Consider the following 17,820-nt stretch of genomic DNA (forward strand, 5'->3'; position numbering starts at 1 on the left):
GCGTTTGCGTTGATTTTAGGAATCTTAATCAGGCCACACCGATGGATGGTTACCCCATGCCAACGGCCGACGTACTGATCGACGCTGCCGCGGGGCATAAAATCATTAGCTTCATGGACGGAAACGCCGGATACAATCAAATACTTATGGCCGAAGAGGATATACCCAAAACGGCCTTCAGATGTCCAGGCCACCTTGGTTTGTTCGAGTGGGTGGTGATGACTTTCGGCTTGAAGAACGCTGGCGCTACATATCAGAGAGCTATGAATTACATATTTCACAAACTCATTGGCCTTCTGGTAGAAATCTACATCGATGATGTCGTGGTCAAGTCTAAAGGTCACGAAGAACATCTGGCCGATTTGCGAAAAGTGCTAGAGTGTACCAAAAAACACGGTCTTAAGATGAATCCCAACAAATGTGCTTTCGGCGTATCCGCCGGACAGTTCTTAGGATTCATGGTACACGAACGAGGCATAGAGATCAATCGGAAGACCATAGCGGCCATCAACAAAGTCGTGGCCCCACAGAACAAAACCGAACTGCAGTCTCTAATCGGCAAGGTGAATTTCATCAGAAGATTTATATCTAATCTATCTGGACGGATTCAGGCGTTCACGCCACTTCTGAAGCTAAAGCCGGACCAGGAATTTATATGGGGAGAAGAGCAGCGCAAAGCATTGGAAGATATCAAGCAATACTTGGTCTCACCACCAGTGTTGGTTCCCCCTCAAACTGGTAAGCCGTTTAAACTATACTTATCAGCCGATGAAAAAGCTATTGGATCGGCTCTAGTCCAGGAGTTTGAAGGCAAGGAGCGGGTAATTTATTATGTCAGTAGAAGACTTCTGGATGCTGAAACAAGATATCCTCCGGTGGAGCGTTTGTGCCTGTCTTTACTTCTCATGCACCAAACTCAGGCACTATCTACTGTCAGCAGAATGTGTAGTCGTATGCAAAGACAACGTAGTAAAATACATGCTATCACTGCCGATATTGAAAGGTCGAATCGGCAAATGGATCTTAGCTTTATCAGAGTTTGACCTGCGATATGAATCGGCAAAAGCCGTCAAGGGTCAAGTCATGGCCGATTTTGTCGCCCAGCACTGCGGACCGGAGATTGCCCTCGTAGAGCTGGCACCTTGGAAATTATATTTCGACGGGTCATCATGTGGGGTCGGATCAGGAATCGGCATCGTTCTCATATCGCCTCGGGGGGCAAGCTATGATTTTTCTCTGCCCATAGAAACCGCCGCTACTAACAATCAAGCGGAGTACCGAGCTGTATTAAAAGGCTTACAACTATTGAGAGAAGTCAAGGCCGATTCCGTTGAAGTCTTCGGAGATTCTATGCTTATTGTGGATCAACTAACCGGAAGGTCTGAATGCAAAGATGACGTATTAAGAATTTATTACGAAGATTGCTTACAGCTCTTGAAAGAGTTCCGATCGGCAGTAATCGAGCACATCCCAAGAAACCGCAACGAAGACGCCAACAAACTCGCCCAGCATGCATCTGGGTATCGGCCAATTCTAGACACTATGGCTCTAGAACTCACGGCCGATGACTGGCGTAAAGAAATTGCCGACTACCTGAAGGATCCGTCTAAAAAGGTGGAGCGACGAGTACGTTTTCATGCCACCAAATACGTACTGCTCGAAGATGACCTATTCTACCGAACGATCGACGGAGTCCTTCTCAAATGCCTTGGGACAGAAGAGGCCAAAACTCTAATGGGAGAAATCCATGAAGGGGTATGTGGAGCACACCAATCGGCACATAAGACGAAGTAGATGATCAGGAATAATGGGTACTATTGGCCGACGATCCTCAAAGACTGTTTCAAATATTATAAGGGTTGTCAGGAGTGTCAAAAGTTTGGAAATGTCCAGCGTGCACCCGCATCGGCCATGAATCCCATCATTAAGCCATGGCTGTTCAGTGGATGGGGAATAGACCTTATCGGCCAAATTTACCCACCGTCAAGCAAGGGGCACAAATTTATTCTGGTGGCTACTGATTACTTTACCAAATGGGTAGAAGCTATCCCGTTAAGAGCCGTGACATCGGCTATCATGGCCGACTTCGTAAGGGACCACATCGTCTACCGATTCGGTATCCCTCAGACTATAACAACCGATCAAGGAACAATGTTCACATCGGGGGAATTTGAGGAATTTACGACCGATATGGGAATCAAATTGTTAAATTCTTCTCCGTATTACGCCCAAGCCAATGGTCAGGCAGAATCCTCCAATAAAGGGATAATCAAATTGATCAAAAGAAAAATCGAGGAACAACCGAAGAAGTGGCATCTATGTTTGACAGAGGCCTTATGGGCGTACAGGATGGCTTGTCATGGGGCCACTAAGTTATCTCCCTACCAGTTGGTGTACGGCCACGATGCAGTACTGCCATGGGAATCGAGAGCGGGATCAAGGCGTATTTCGCTCCAGGACCAGTTAACGGCCGATGATTACTCGTCACTTATGAAAAGGGAACTTGACGATTTGGCTGGCCAACGATTGAGGGCTCTGATAAGCATTGAAGAAAATAAAAAGAGGGTAGCCAGGTGGTACGATAAAAAGGTCAAAGCCAAACAATTCTCCCCTAGGGACTTAGTATGGAAGTTAGTATTGCCGATTGGGTCGAAGGATCCTAAATTCGGAAAATGGTCCCCTACCTGGGAAGGGCCGTATAAAATCGGCAGATGCGCTCCAGGAAATGCCTACATTTTGGAAACAATAGAAGGAGAGGAATTTACTAGAGCTCTGAACGGAAGGTACTTAAAAAGATACTACCCCAGTATATGGGTCGGGGCGTAGGAAATTAACCATGACACGACCACACATAGCCGATACAAATCGGTTCGAACACTTAGCCGATACAAATCGGTTCAAACGCATAACCGATGCAAATCGGTTCAAACACATAGTCGACCAGATCGGCCGATTGCATTCATTCGGTACGGGCGATGGGTTACATGGCCGACAAAACATTAGTCGCCCTTAGAACAAAAAATACAAAAAAACTAATTATTCTTCTTCTTGGGCGCCTTCCCGTTCCGCTCCAACTTGCTCATGACGCGGAGGTATTCTTCTTCTATTGCCTTCATTGAGGTCTCCGCTTCAACTTGACGAGGAAGAAAATGACTCCGATCCATGGGAGGGCGCGAAGTCCCTGCCGCCGCGTCTTCGAGAACGACTTGCCGAGGAAGCGGATGGCTCCTGTCGGTGGGAGATCGCCGGCTGCCGTTCCTCTCCACGAAGTCCAAGATCGTATGGGCTGCCGTGGCGACGTCGTCTTCAAGGTCGTCACAATGATGGCTCCTGACGGTTGGAGATCGACGACTACTTTCACTCACCACGAAATCCAAGACCACACGAGCCTCCGCAGTGATGTGGTCCCGGAGTTCCTCTCGGTGAGCCATGATCAACGCCTTGTCCTCCGACGTCAACGGGTCCTCGGAGTGAATGCGCTCAATGGCGCGCACGAGCTCGGGGCTAAGACGTTGAGGCTGAAACAAAGAAGGAATAAGAAGGGATATTCTCTTCCTAGGATCTAAAAAAGAAGGGAAGGTAGAGGTCAAGACTTCACCTGGTTAACAGAGGAAGAAGAAGCCGACGAAGCCATGACAGAGAGTCGCACCGATGAGAGGAAGAAGAGAGTAAACCGAAAGCCAAATTCGTACTATCGGGAGTAGGCGCTGAGGTCGGTATTTATGGAAAAAGATGCGTGGAAATTTGGTAAGGCCACGTCCCATCGGTAATAAGAAAGGCAATAAATAGAAAGGGCGTCATGAGAGACGGTCAAAGAAGATAGTAAATGTTCGTACAAAACGGTCAGTGTTTTACAGATTACCCAGAAGGGTATCGATAGCCGTGATAGCCCGACGCCGGATCTGATCGGCAGAGTCAAGAACCCGTTGGTCTTCATCTGCCGATCCAGGGACTTCTGATGTATTGCGATGGAGCTTTAGGGCCTCGTGAGCAAAGCGCTGCCTCTCCCGTGTCAAATCGGCAATGACAGAAGGTAGCTCTTGGAGCTTTTTCTCTTCGGCACTGATTGCCTTAGTCACTTGCTCCATCTCCTTGGCAAGCTCCGCCCTCCGACGCTTGAGGCGGTCTATCTCACCGATGATCGCCGGGCGGGAATCTTCTAGAACATGGATACGCCGATGCGCTTCTTGAGCCTGACGCTTGAAAGCGTCTTCCTCTTCACGAGTCTTGGCAAGCTTGGCACGATCGGCCATATGACGAAGAGCCCTGAAGACTGGGATCCTCATAGACTCGATGAAGGCCGCCGGTGCCAGGGCTTCCTCCGCCTCTTCTGGTACTCGTCCGCTGACGTCATTGAAGAGCTGCCGAATCGGCGAAGCATCTTCTACTAGTCGGCCGATGTCCCCTTGAAGGAGGGATCGGATGCTGGAAAGTTTGGCTCGGACGTCATCAGGGACGGAGCTCAAGGCAACTTGGCGAGAGGCAACTTCTTCGTCGTCGGAAAGGGCGACCGCAAAACAAAAGAGGCTGTTGTCGGGGGTGTCCTATTCCTGGAGATAATAAAGAAAAGAAATAAATCGGCTGGAAGTAAAAGCAAATCGGCTGGATAGAAGCCAAAACAAAACTTACCATCTTGAAGCGAATTTCCTCATGCTGCACTTGTGAAGCCGTCACGCCTTGCTCATGAGCCTGCACCATAGGTTCATCGGATGAAGAAGATTCCACAATAATCGGCGCGGTGCTTGGACCAGCTCCATGAGAAAAGACTGATGGTTGAGGAGCGCTTGGTGTGCCGATGGCCTGTGTCGGAGGATCGAATAAGAGCATTATACAAATACCAAAGGAAATTGGTAAAATAGCACTATACCTCAATGGATGGGAGCGGAGGTGCGCTGATGGCTGGTTGAGTTGCTGCTGATTGTTGTATTTCCATAGGGGTGCTCTGTGCAGTCTAAGGTTAAGAAGGGTTAATATCAGAATAACAATCGGAGGCAGTAAAACTCAGGTTTACCTGTATGGCTTCCAACAACAACGACGCGGCGGCCACCCCAGCTTGCGTGATGGCTTGAGTATCGGCACCTTGAATGACCTGAGAAGGTGGTGCGGCCGAAGTCTCTGCCGATACGAGTACAGGAGGATCCGCCGATTCTATACGAGCTCGGACTCGGCGACTGGTCTTCTTGGTGGTCCTCTTTTGGACTTGTTTCGATCGGCCAGCGATCACGTCTACGGCCGGAGCATCATAGCCGATAAGGGGATAAGTGGTATATGGATGACTCTCTATTAGCCGTCCACTGCGGCTGTGTGTTGGAGGGGTCCGATTCTCGGCCTGAAGAAATAATAAAATCATTAGTACTCAGTCATGTTAAGAGGAATAAAAATCGGCTAAGTAAAGTACCTCGACGTTCGGGTCGATGTTGGCTGGGTCCAGAAGGTTGCAGTATGCCGATGCCGAGTTGCAGAAAAGAAATTGCTTCCAATCGGCCCACCAGAGTTTGAACGGCTGGACATCAAAGGGAGTTACTAGCCAGTCGTTTAAGTTAATTGTACTGGAATCCGGAATTTGGTCTCGTAACCGACTGTAATCCAGACCAGATGTGAGCTCATCTCTAAACTTGATTCGGCTAGCAAAGTACACTTGAATCGGCAGCTGACCCATGCCGAATTGACGTGCTGCAGCGGAGGGGTTGTAGAATTCGTACGTAGGGGCATCCTTCCCTGAGAAGAAGTTGGCTGGCAAGAGTCCTGGCTTGATTAACTCATCATAAAGTTCTTCATCAAATCAGCCGGTAGACGAGTCGAAGCAAGTCGGAAGCTCAAAGACCGGGTCATCCCGCTGATAAGGAAACCAAATGGTTGCATCTTCATTAAATCCATTGTAGAAGCATCGAAAGTACTCGGCTACCTTTGTAGCAGAATACGCGCAAACTAGAAAAGCTGACGCCGCTTCGCCAAAGGACATGCATCGGCGACGTTCGGTAGGGTCCTCCGCCGATTCGATATTGGGGAACATCATGCGGTCCACCGGCTGCTGGGTGATCTTGCTCATGTAAAGGTTCAGCCACAGATTGACGAACCACCAGGGCCCGCCTTGATTGCCGATCGGCTCTCCCTTGGATAGTCTTGTGCCGATTTGATGAAGCATGTGGTACACGGCCCCTAGTAGATGTTTCCCGAGGGGGACATGGTTTCCTCTGGACAGTGCTTCAGCTAAGGCCTGGGTATTGGTTGTTGGGCCGGCGGCTCTTCCGCAAAAGAAGTGTTTTTCTAGCCACATCATCAAGAAAGCTGTGTGCTCCCTGTTCTCAACAGTCCCGGTCCTCTTATTACTTCTGATGAAACCCTTCCATCCGCCGATTCCCCTTGTGTCCAGCCGATGTGACGTTGTGGTTAAAAGGTGATAGGGTGTGTCCGGGGAGGATATGTCGAGGCCGGTCAACAGGACCACATCGGCCAGTGTTGGGGTCATAGGACCGTGCCCAAATAAGAAGGCATTAAGTGCATCAGATCAAAAATAAGAAGCCGCCATCACTAACGGCTCATTTTTCTCCATCTGGGATAAGGAAAGGTTGATGCACTGGCCGATTTTGAGCTCTTCCCATGAGACGCTCTTTGATGCGGCCACCCGTTGGTACCACTCCCTCCAACCTGGGATTTCATTCGGCCAGGATCTAAAAGTGCCTAGCTAGTGATCTAAGTTCATATCATACAGTTTGAAGGGTATCCGGTCGGTTTCCAAATTTATGAGATCTATTGGATCTGGGTTTCCCATGGGTCCGAGACAAATAAGGCCGGGATTTCCCGTGAGGTGAATGGTGATTCGATGCCTAACTGCCTAAAAAGGAAAGGGGAGCGTAGAAAAGTAAGAAACAGATCTAAGGTAAATATGTTGCCGATAGAAAAAGGATTCGGTATTTACCTCTGGGATGAAGTTCTGGGTGATCGGCGTCGTCGCCGGTGCAGATGCGGACGATGGGGCCGCGATGGGGATCGCCATTGGGATCTCCGATGAAGCTCCTTCTTCTGAGGAAGGAGCAACGGCTGTCGCCACCACCGCCGGAGGTACTACTTCTGGAACATCGCGCTTGGGAGAGCTGCCGGAAGGAGCCGCCATTGGGGAAGAAGAGGAAAAAGTAGCAGGAAGTGGAGCTAGGAAGCTTCGGCGGCAAGGGAAAGATGTTGAAGGAGGAAGAAGGCGCGCGCGCTGGAAAAGAGACGTGAGCTTGAAGATGAGGTGCGGGTGAAGCGCTATTTAAAGGATACCTGAAGGGGGGTAAAAATGGAATTTTCACCGCGCCGGCGCTTCGAGTTTTTCGGGAGTAGTGGCTGTCGTGGGCGCCCGTTTTGAAAAATTGGAATGATCAGCTGGAAGACCGCGAAACGGAAGGATATTTTCACTACGGCCGTTTCGGAGGGGAAGTTATAAAGAATTTCGAAGTAAAAGACTATGTTTTACTCCGAAACTGGGGGGCATGTGCTGACGCCAGATTTCGTCACTAATAGAATCGGCGCCAAGAAGAGGGGGAATCGGAGAAGCACAGTTGGGAATCGGCCAAACGGTGCTACAGTGTGAGATCGGCCGGTGACTTCTGTCTTGCTTCGGGTCGAACATACCAGAGTCTCAATCGGTAATCTTTTGCCAATGAGGAATCGGCCGATTAGGAGGATGGACTAATTGGGCCTGTATGGGCTTAGAAGGGAATAGAAGGACGAGGTGGAAATCAGCCCACGAAGCGTGAAGTAACCAACCTAGCACGAATCGTGCTTGTAGATATTCGTTTTCTGTTTGAATTAGGGATAGAATTCTAGTCGGTTAAAAAGATATCTGTACGGGGCTATAAATAGCTGCCTTTGTAAATCTGTAATCATCAACCAATCAATACAACAAGCTACTTTTTCTTCGTACTTACTTTCAAGCAGGCGACTTCGCCATTACTTTTCTCTTCTCACGAGTTCGTGCGGGTTGGCAGGGCTGCATCATCTTGATCTCCGGCCGATTCTGTAAGTTCCGTTTATCGAGTAATATCTAAGCTTTAACTTCGGGCGTATCGCTGTTGTTTCGTTTATATTTATTCACTAGTTATCGATATTTGCTAGATCCATAGGTTTTACCTGTTTTTCTAGTCTTTATCACCAGTTATCCAACTAGGAATCGGTAGTGTCGGCTTCTTTACTTTATGTTATTAAATTCATCTATTGCCGATTAGATCTGTTCCCAGTGTTGTTATCATAGCTTTGTATCGATTACTTTAGTAATTCCCTGTCTACAAGGCTACAGAGATCAGGCTGTCTTATAGCCGATTTCATCACTACAGTAAATTGGCCGATTCGCTGATAAATTCTCTCGAGATCGGAAACTTAGCCGATCGTGATTTCTGGACCTGATACGTATTCTTCCTTGCCAATCAACAGGTCAGATTAGCTGGCACGCCGCGCGAACTGCACTAGGGCATTCACCCGAACAGGAGCTAAGCAGATTCTCCCGGGTCGTGTGTCGGTCGCTGGGATTCGGTTGACCGATTTCTAGCGCCAACAGAATCACACCGCCTCTTATTTATTAATGCGATGTTTTCATAAAAATACCTATTAAAGGAAGCAGTCATAATTAAGAAGCACTAAATAATTAGCCGCCACGGGATTACCTGCTTCACCCACAGTACTGCTATAACTTTCAACGCAAACGTCCCCATGTCACTGAGAGTAGCATCATCATTGCGTAATGCAGCGTTTATATCTAAAAAAGTTTTAGAGATTTAAATTCCTAAAATCAGGCATATCATATGATTATTAAGCACACGGTTACCTCCTTCACATAGAGGGCTGATACAACTCTGATCACATAAATCTTCCATCTCACCAAGAGTAGCCTCATCATTGATTAAACCAGCATCTACATCTTCAAAAGATCATAAAAATAAAGCACCTTCTAGAACATTGATGTTTTCCCAAAACAACAAAAGTGTGTAGGCGCACCTGATTCACCTGTCCCCACATGAAGTCTGTCTTTATTTTCTCCCAAATCTCCCCTATGGAGCCAGCCATCGTTTTCATCTGCCTCCATGTGTATACTGTCATCTATGTAAACTTCTAAGTGTCAATATTTTGTCATGAAAAAATAACGATGCAGAAGTGGAGTGAAACGAAGAACACAATAGTACCATGGCGATGGTTTGGAATGTGCTGTATGGAACCTTGTTCCCTTTTTCTCCTCTTACCCTCTCTATCACGTTCCTTAGGATCTACATGATGTGGGGTTTGCGTACCTTGATCATATTGAAATGACATAATGAGTGACCATAGTACATCACGACCCAAATGTCCAATTGTATCCTTACCTTGGATTATTATGTTTGTGAGTTCTTTAAAAGGTTCCATAGACCGACTTGACCCTTCCAACAAAGCGATAGTCCCTGCACAAGCCAAATGAAAGGCAAAACCGGATTTCATAAAATTGATGTTTACAGTAACATTCAAGAAAGGCAATGAAAAATTATTGCTAGTTAACCAATTTACTTGCGCATCTCATGTAGTTTTTGCTAACTTCCAAGGAACTAATATAGGTTATAGGGGTACAGTCCTAGTAAATTATACATGGAACTATTCCTGCTCTAGCTTGGCAGGTCTTACATTACTGATAGGATTTCTTTATTTAAAATGTGATTGGATCATGTTAACCACCCACATAGAATATACTTGTTAGTGTGCCAGATTGCTGCTTTATTGCAAGTTACATGATCCATCTTTTCCTGTTGGCACTGAGGTTGATGGCACCTTACAGTATATAGTCCTTCTATTGTGTTATGCTCCAATCCTGTATTCTTTTTTTTCGAGGAATCCTCCAATCATGTATTCTATTGACATTCAGCTATGATAACTCTTTTGCTGATTATAAATCAATTTGCTTGGCTAATGCAGGGAGGATCACCAAAATTGTATAGTTAATAGCTACACTTAAACGCGATAGATACTCCAACTGCTAATGAAGGAAATACCTTTTCAGTTTTCTGCTTGTAGAAAGCTTGTTTTCTGTAAGACAGTCCACAACCAATAATCTGTAAGAAATTATGTGACCACCTAGGCAACACAATTATGATTTGATACCTCATAAATGAAAGTTTGCAACTAAACCTCAGATAGCTTGTCTTGGAAATTCATATATACTATAGAACCACACTACTATGCATGTGGTGGCTAGTCTTGTGAGTACCTTTGACCATATCATTGCCAAATCTAGAAATTTACAGAGGCAACCATATTTATAGATTGTGTACTAACTTGTAAGTTACCGCAGGGAACAAATCATACAAATAGATAAAGGAGGACACTTGATAAGATGCATTTCAATTTCTGGTTGAGTAATGGAAGGAAAGAATCATTTCTAGTCTCATGGTCAACAAACCTATGCACCTTTATATACTGAAAGAAACTAAAAAGAAACTCGAATTGGTGACTTTTGAAGTCCAGAATGCCAGAGAAGGGAAGAAAAAAGGAGACAGCAGTGAGTAAAACATACTGCACCAAAAGTGTTTGTCTGAGGACGGAGATGGGCTACAGTTCTAAGAAACTCTCTGGATGCCTGTTTCTTCTGTATAGGAACAGATGTGTGGTCACTTTTCCCAATCTGCAAGAAGCAAAAAATAAAATAAAATTAGAACACAAGAAAATAAGCAAGATCTGACCATACCAAACAGAGAGAGATCAACAAGAATTGCTGAAATGAGCACTGAATATGATTATATCAATGTGGTGTGGCCCAGATCAGTTTGCCCTGAGTGCAAATGATTGAACTGTATCACCTGAAGGGTAGTAGCAGATTATATGTGACAGTCTACAGGCTCTAGGAGAAATTCAAGTAAAGATAGTGGGCTGTCACTTTCTAATGGATGAAATTCGCCAACCTTGTATATTTGTATATTTGGCCCATCAGATAATAGTTCGTAACAATGATTGGATAAATGCAGTTTTTGTTGGAAACTGGTCCCCGTATTGTTTGAGATCAGTTAAATCGGACTGGATGACCCCTTTGCAGGCTGGTGCGGTTCAAAATGAATCAGACATGCAGCACATTTCATTTTTCAATCAAATAGTGTTGTACAACAGATCCTTATGTGGAGCAACAAACCGTCATGATTCCAGATATCGATGGACATTGCTAACATACAACACAAACTTGAATCACGTAGTTCAAAGTACTGCTTAAAATGTCTATAAGACAAAAATAAATCAAGTCATCATTTGGGCTTAGTAATGGCTGGTTGGAGCATTGGACAAGATATTATAGGTCCCATATGGAGGAATGATTATAGCCTTACAGGCATTGAACAATAGCAAGTACTGGCAGAGACTCTCAACAGCAATTAATGGGGGAAATATTCCTAGTTGTACGCCCAAAACCTCTGGTGAACTACAATTTGATAAACTAATTCTTGAAGATAAGGTCAGATTAACTTAGACTTCAAATTATTTAGCACATGATTCGCTACAGTTAGCACATTGACTATAACAGTCTAATGATAATGACTATAATCTCTACATGCAAGAGTGCATTGGACTTCATCAAGAAAATTTTAATACATGAGTTAACACTAAAACGTAACAATCTTGATTTTTTAACATTGTATGGACTCATTAACACAAGGACAAAATCTTGCACTTACGCACCAACACAGAGAATTTAAGTGAACGCAGGAGAAAGAGATGTATTAAAGGTCTGCGGTAGACTGGTAGTGAAACATCTACTCATTCATTAATTCCATGTTTAACTGATGCTTTTCATTAGCTACAGAACATCTCTGTTTTACAATCCTAGTTTTCCGGCAGCAAGCTGGTAGCCTCTGCTTTTGCAAAAGAAAATCCCAGAAAACAGAGAGACATAATGTAATGTCATACTATACATCCGTGACAATAGTTCAATCTGAAAGAATGGCATGTATCCTTCCCATGACCTGAAATGCAGAGAATGATTTGACTGAGAAAAGATAAACAAAATCACATGATACTTCAGCTACACCTGCCACAAAACATACTGCTAGCACTGAATCTGGTTCCACTAAACTCCATTGAAGATTTGTGCTACTATGCTCGCTAAAAAAATGAATTGCAGAAACCAAGCAATATTGTAGAAGTGGAGTAGTGTGTGTGAGATACATCAGGCTCTCGACATGCTTCAATACTGCTTTCCACTTTTTTTAGAGAGCACAGAAGCACAGAAATTAGCGTACTAAGCACCATCAAGAATCTACAAACAAAAGTAGCTGAAGTATCAGAACAACAGAGCATGGTACAAAATGGCAGCCAGGAAAACTTCAGAAGCACGCACTTTAAGCAAAGACAGGGAAGGTCAAAATACATTTATGCTACAATTGAAATTAATTAAAACATCTAGCCGGAAAAGTAATCAAAAGAACCCGTTTGTTCTGTGCTAATGCTGCATTTACTAAACTTATTACATGCCCAGTTACCCACCAAACTCTGTAGTAATACTCCGAGGCCTTGGCCTGAAACCAAACTCTGTAGTCAAATTAATATGATGGATACATGCTCCTGTCAAATTAATATGGTGGATACATGCTCCTGTCTTCACTGCAAAGAAATTAGCATTACCATCTCAGTACAAGCCTGTTTTAACCAAGAATGAAGCATAGTAAAGGATGGGTTCTCTTTTTGCAATGCATGTGATTTTCTTGCATAATGCATAAGAAAAAACATTTACAACTTTGACTCAAATCTATGTATACAGCAAACAAGGAGATAATCATGCAATCTAGATGCAATCTAGATGATTTCTCTAAAGCATTCAGATTCTGAAATTCAATTGAAGCATTTCTTGCAAATACATAGAACCTGGCTCGTTGCCGCCGTGTCCTTGACGAAGGCGCGATGTCTGGGAATAGTGGCGGGCAACTGCAGCGAGGAGAGGAGGAGGGCGGGCTGGCGGCGCCGGCTGTGCAGGGAGACCATGCCGAGGAGGAGTGTGGGCTGGGGGCGCCGGCTGCGCAGGGCGACGGAGGAGAGGAGGAGGAGGGCGGGCGAGGCCGTCTGCGCAGGGAGACCTAGTCGAGGAGAGGAAAATGGTGGGCGGTGGTGGTGGCGGCGGCGTTGCAGGCCGAGTGAGCAGGGGTCAGGCGGATTGCGGGTGGCAACGGTGTTGCAGGCTGAGCGAGCTGAGATGATGCGGATTGCAGGCGGTGGCGGCGATGCATGGCGAGGGAGGAGGAGTAGGCGAGCAAGGGCAACATCGGATGGCGGAGCGTGAAGCGCGGGGCTAGAGGAGGAGCAGCGAACGGCGCGCGCGGTGGGCGTCGAAGCGCGTTCCATCGGAGGGCGGACCGGGTTGCGCGGAGGATGTGGGAGCCAGTGGACGGGTGAACAGAGCGGAGGACAGATGACGTACGAAGTTTTTTCTCCTCTTTAGTTTTTTAGGAGTAGAGATTTGGTTTTTTAGGAGTAGAGATAGAGATAGTAGCAATGCTAAAAGTCCAAATTATACCTAATAACTCACTTAATATGATGGATTACCGTGTAGAAACTTATCCCACAAAAACTGTTCATTTAGCCTCTGGACTGCTCATTTAATAACTCGCAAGGATCCTATTCAAGCCTCTGCTAAAAAAAAGGAAGGGACCGATGATGAAAAAACATATTCCAACAAAGTCCCTACTTATTTCCTTAAGCATCTACTTTCCCCTCTCGAGTTTCTTCTCCCACAGGTACATAGGGAGGCCCCTACTTGGCCAGTTTCTATTTTCTTCTCCCGCGTCCTAGCTCCTCGCGCAACCTCCAAGCACTCAAGCACTGTACATCCCTGCCGGATCCGTCCCCTCCACATTGGATCCGCGAGAGGGAGCCGCCGCACGTCCATCCACGACCGGAAATCAAGTGGACGGCGCCTCTCCGTCGATCGCCCTAGGTTCGACGCCATGCCCACCAACCATCTGTCCAGCCGTCATCCCCGCCAGCCATTGCGTCCCGGGGACTAAAGGCATGCTCACGGAAAAGGGAGGTGCATTTTAGAGGAAATAAAAATAGTGATTGTACAATTAACCGATGTATAATAGGTTTTTTAAGGGGTGTATAATAAGTTTCACCGCCTGGAAAATATATACTAATATAGTACATTCTAACCTGGCAATTTTTTAATTCACAGTAAGGTAAAAAATACTGTAGTGCTAATTTGTAAATATGGCTAGCTTGGTTTAGAGTATAAAACCCCTCGTTTCCACGCGTAGTGCTATAGCAGATCTTCAGTTCGACCCTTAATTTCACATACTTTTTAGGAACCCTAAAATAATCCATCCACCCCAATGGAAACACGAACCTCCCGGAAATCATGATGTTTTAGTGAGTAAACCAACTGCCTCATGCAACCGCAGATACAGATGAAAATGTCATTAATATTTATATGTTCGTTCATCCGACCAAAGTGATTCAAATATTAAATAAATAGTTTGTATTCGGATCCCAATATTCAATATCCATACCGAATTCGAATATGGATTCTCAAACTTGAATATCTAATTGTAAATATGAAGGACCGGAAAGGCGACCAGAGGCGGGTGAATGCGAGCCAATTCAAATTTTCTCCAAGAATTTCAGCTAAACTTCCCCAATCCTCTCTTCTAGAAAAATCAAGTCCACTTAGTTATGCACAAGCTAATGGACCTAGTAACGATGCTAGGAACTTAATTTGAGATTAGCGGAAGCAAGAAAGAGTCCAAATGAGTATCAGAAGGACTTTGAAAAACAACACCTCTGTGCGAAAAAATCCGGCCAAACCATCGGAAAATTCCAGATTTTCAGAGATTTCTGGAGGAACCTTCGGAAACTTCCAGAGGTCCGAAAATTTCCGGAATTACTTCCGGAATATTCTGGAATCCCAGATTTCAGCCCTCGAGAGGATAGAAGAAAAATTCGAAACTCGACCAAATGACCTCAAAAAATCATTAAATTTGAATCATAGCCTCACAACAACATTCCAAAGGTGTTCTCAAAGTTTCAAGTCGAAAAGCTCACAAATTGGTCACAAGATTCCATGAATTTGGAGAAGGGCATAAGAAGGAGAATTTCGGGAAATCTCAAAATCCAAGGTGCTCATGCATGGATTTGCTAGGGGATCATCCTAGGTGTTCTTGCACATGTCCTAGCACCCATTTGCCTCAAGAAAAATACCTCAAAACAGTGCCAATCGTGAGATCCAAAAATTCAGCCAAAAATGCTTCAAAATGGGGAAAAAGATAAATTTCAGATCTTGAGAAGGAGGAGCAATTGAGCACGAAATTGATTCTTGGATTACTCCACCATGTCTGGTTACAAGCCACTCCTAAGCACAATCTAAGCTAGGATGGCTAAAAGATCAACAGAAAGATCCCTCCTCTCTCCCTCTACCAAAGGCTCTCACAAAACAAGTGAGAAAACCCCCACCAAAATAACCAAAGGGATGGCTGCCCCAAACACCCCTCCTATACATATATAGGCATTTCGCAAATGTCCAAAATGCCCTTACATTAAGCACACAACCCAAATACCCTTCAAGGGTAAAGTCATCCAACTTTTTCTTCATTCATCGGACGGACCCGGTGCCTTCACGACTTCGCTTCGCCTCGACGCAAGCTTCGCTATGGTGCCATGTGTCCTCCGACTCGACCCCATCCGGCCACACTGAACTTGCCCCCGATTTTGAGGCCCAAACTGGCAAACCTGCCTACACGGTGGTTTTGAGGCCCAAACCACCAAACCCTATGCACAACCACCTGGTGTGACTCACCCCCGATTTTGAGGTCAAACCGGTCAAACCCTCTGCACACCCTCCTGGCGTGACTTACCTCCGGTTTTGAGGTCAAACCGGTCAAACCCTCTTACACACCCTGCAAGCCATGACTCACCGATGTCGACGTGTGTCCGGCCTCCGCTAAGCCTTCGACGCCTCCAAGTCTTTCGCTCCCGGCTCCTGGGCCACCTACTCGACTCGCCTCCATCCCACTTGACTCGACCGACGTCGTCTCCATCCCGTCCGTGTACTCTTGCTCTTCTGTGCACCATGTGGATCGCCCATGACTGTTCCCGGACTCCTCGGGTCCCTCGGTCCAAGCCTACTCATGTCCACCCTTCACAGCCCTAGTACATCGGCATGAACCTTTCGCTTGACCTTCACCTCATGCCGTCGACCGCCATGTCGCATCCTACACATGCACATCACAAGCCAAGAGACACAACACACAAGATATGTTTTATACAAACACCGCAACACAACTCACACAACTCACACCTCCGGTTAGCCGTTAGCATAATCAATGCATATATGGAATATGGACTCAACCGGTAAAGCCTCAAATCGTCTAGTCAATCACTCATCACAAATACACCAAGGCACTTCTCAACTTGGTCTCTCAATCTCCCGCTTGATAAGTGCATTGACAAAAGATGATTTGAAAGCAAAAGAGAACTGATTCAAGTGCCCAAGAACTAAGTAAAAGCAAACACAAGGCCACTTGAAATGAGAAGGGATCATGCAAGCTCTGAACAAAAATTCTAGGTTGCATCAAAGCTATTTGTCAATCTCCCCCTTGAAGAATCCCACAAGACAACAAAAAAGTCAGGCGGGAGACACAAGAGCTTCATGAATCCCAAAATGTCGTCAAAGCCATTTCAACAGTTGTCAAACGCTCATCACAATTAAATCAAGGTTCATATCAACTTGATTTTCTCAATCTCCCCCTTGATGAGTGTGTTCACAACATTCAAGCACAAAGAAATGGGTTGAGAGGCAAAAGTAAAAAGTGTCATCCAAGTGATCGAAAGCTAAGTAAAAACTGAGATCAAAGTCACTTGAGATGAGAAGAACCATAAAAGCCAAGTTGTAAACCAATTAGACAAAACTCTCATCCAAGTGATCGAAAGCCATGTAAAGGCAAAGATTAAAGTCACTTGGCATGAGAAGCATCACAAAGGCTAAATCAACTTGGAAAAGTCTCGGTCCCCAAAGACATGGGCAACAGCTCGACACAACCGAGACAAAGAACACATGATCCGTTAAAAAGAGGCAGAAAGGGCTCAACACCAATCATGTGAAGATTGAAAACACATGATCCCTCAAGAAGAGGCAAAAAGGGCTCAACACCAATCATGTTACGATCTAAAGCTCAAACCAAATGACGGCTCCTCAAGAAGAGGTAATGAGCTCAACACGACTGGCAAAAGAGCAAAAGAGAGCACAAAACTCACAAGCTCCCCCTGAACACATGCACTCCCCCTGAAAACATGCCACAATGAAATGCATGCATAAGAGCAAAAGAATGCATATTCCCCCTCAAATGCAAAACTCTCCATTAAATGCAAGAATCCCCCTTAAATGCAAACATAAGATACGCATGGAAGCACAAAATGCATGCCATGAGGTGTACAACCTACCAAACTTCTCAAATATATCACAAAGCACTTACAAAGGCTACAAGTGAGATATTGCACAGGCAGGTAGATCATAAAGAGCAATTGCATCGCTATCAAGAGGATATGATACAAGCAAAAGACGAAGCAAGTTGATAAATTTTGCAGTTCATAAAAGTATCATCACATCAGCAAGCACCTAGTCATGAGTCACTCAAGCAAGAAGTAAACTAGGCCATCAGAGCTCATACAAGGAAAATACATTCTCAACAAGAGATCATTGTAAACACCCACATATGCATCACAAGTCATGTCGCATCCTACACATGCACATCACAAGCCAAGAGACACTACACACAAGATATGTTTTATACAAACACCGCAACACAACTCACACCGCCGGTTAGCCGTTAGCATAATCAAGTGCATATATGGAAT

The sequence above is a fragment of the Setaria viridis genome, chromosome 6, assembly GCF_005286985.2.
Source record: "Setaria viridis chromosome 6, Setaria_viridis_v4.0, whole genome shotgun sequence".
NCBI lineage: Eukaryota > Viridiplantae > Streptophyta > Magnoliopsida > Poales > Poaceae > Setaria > Setaria viridis.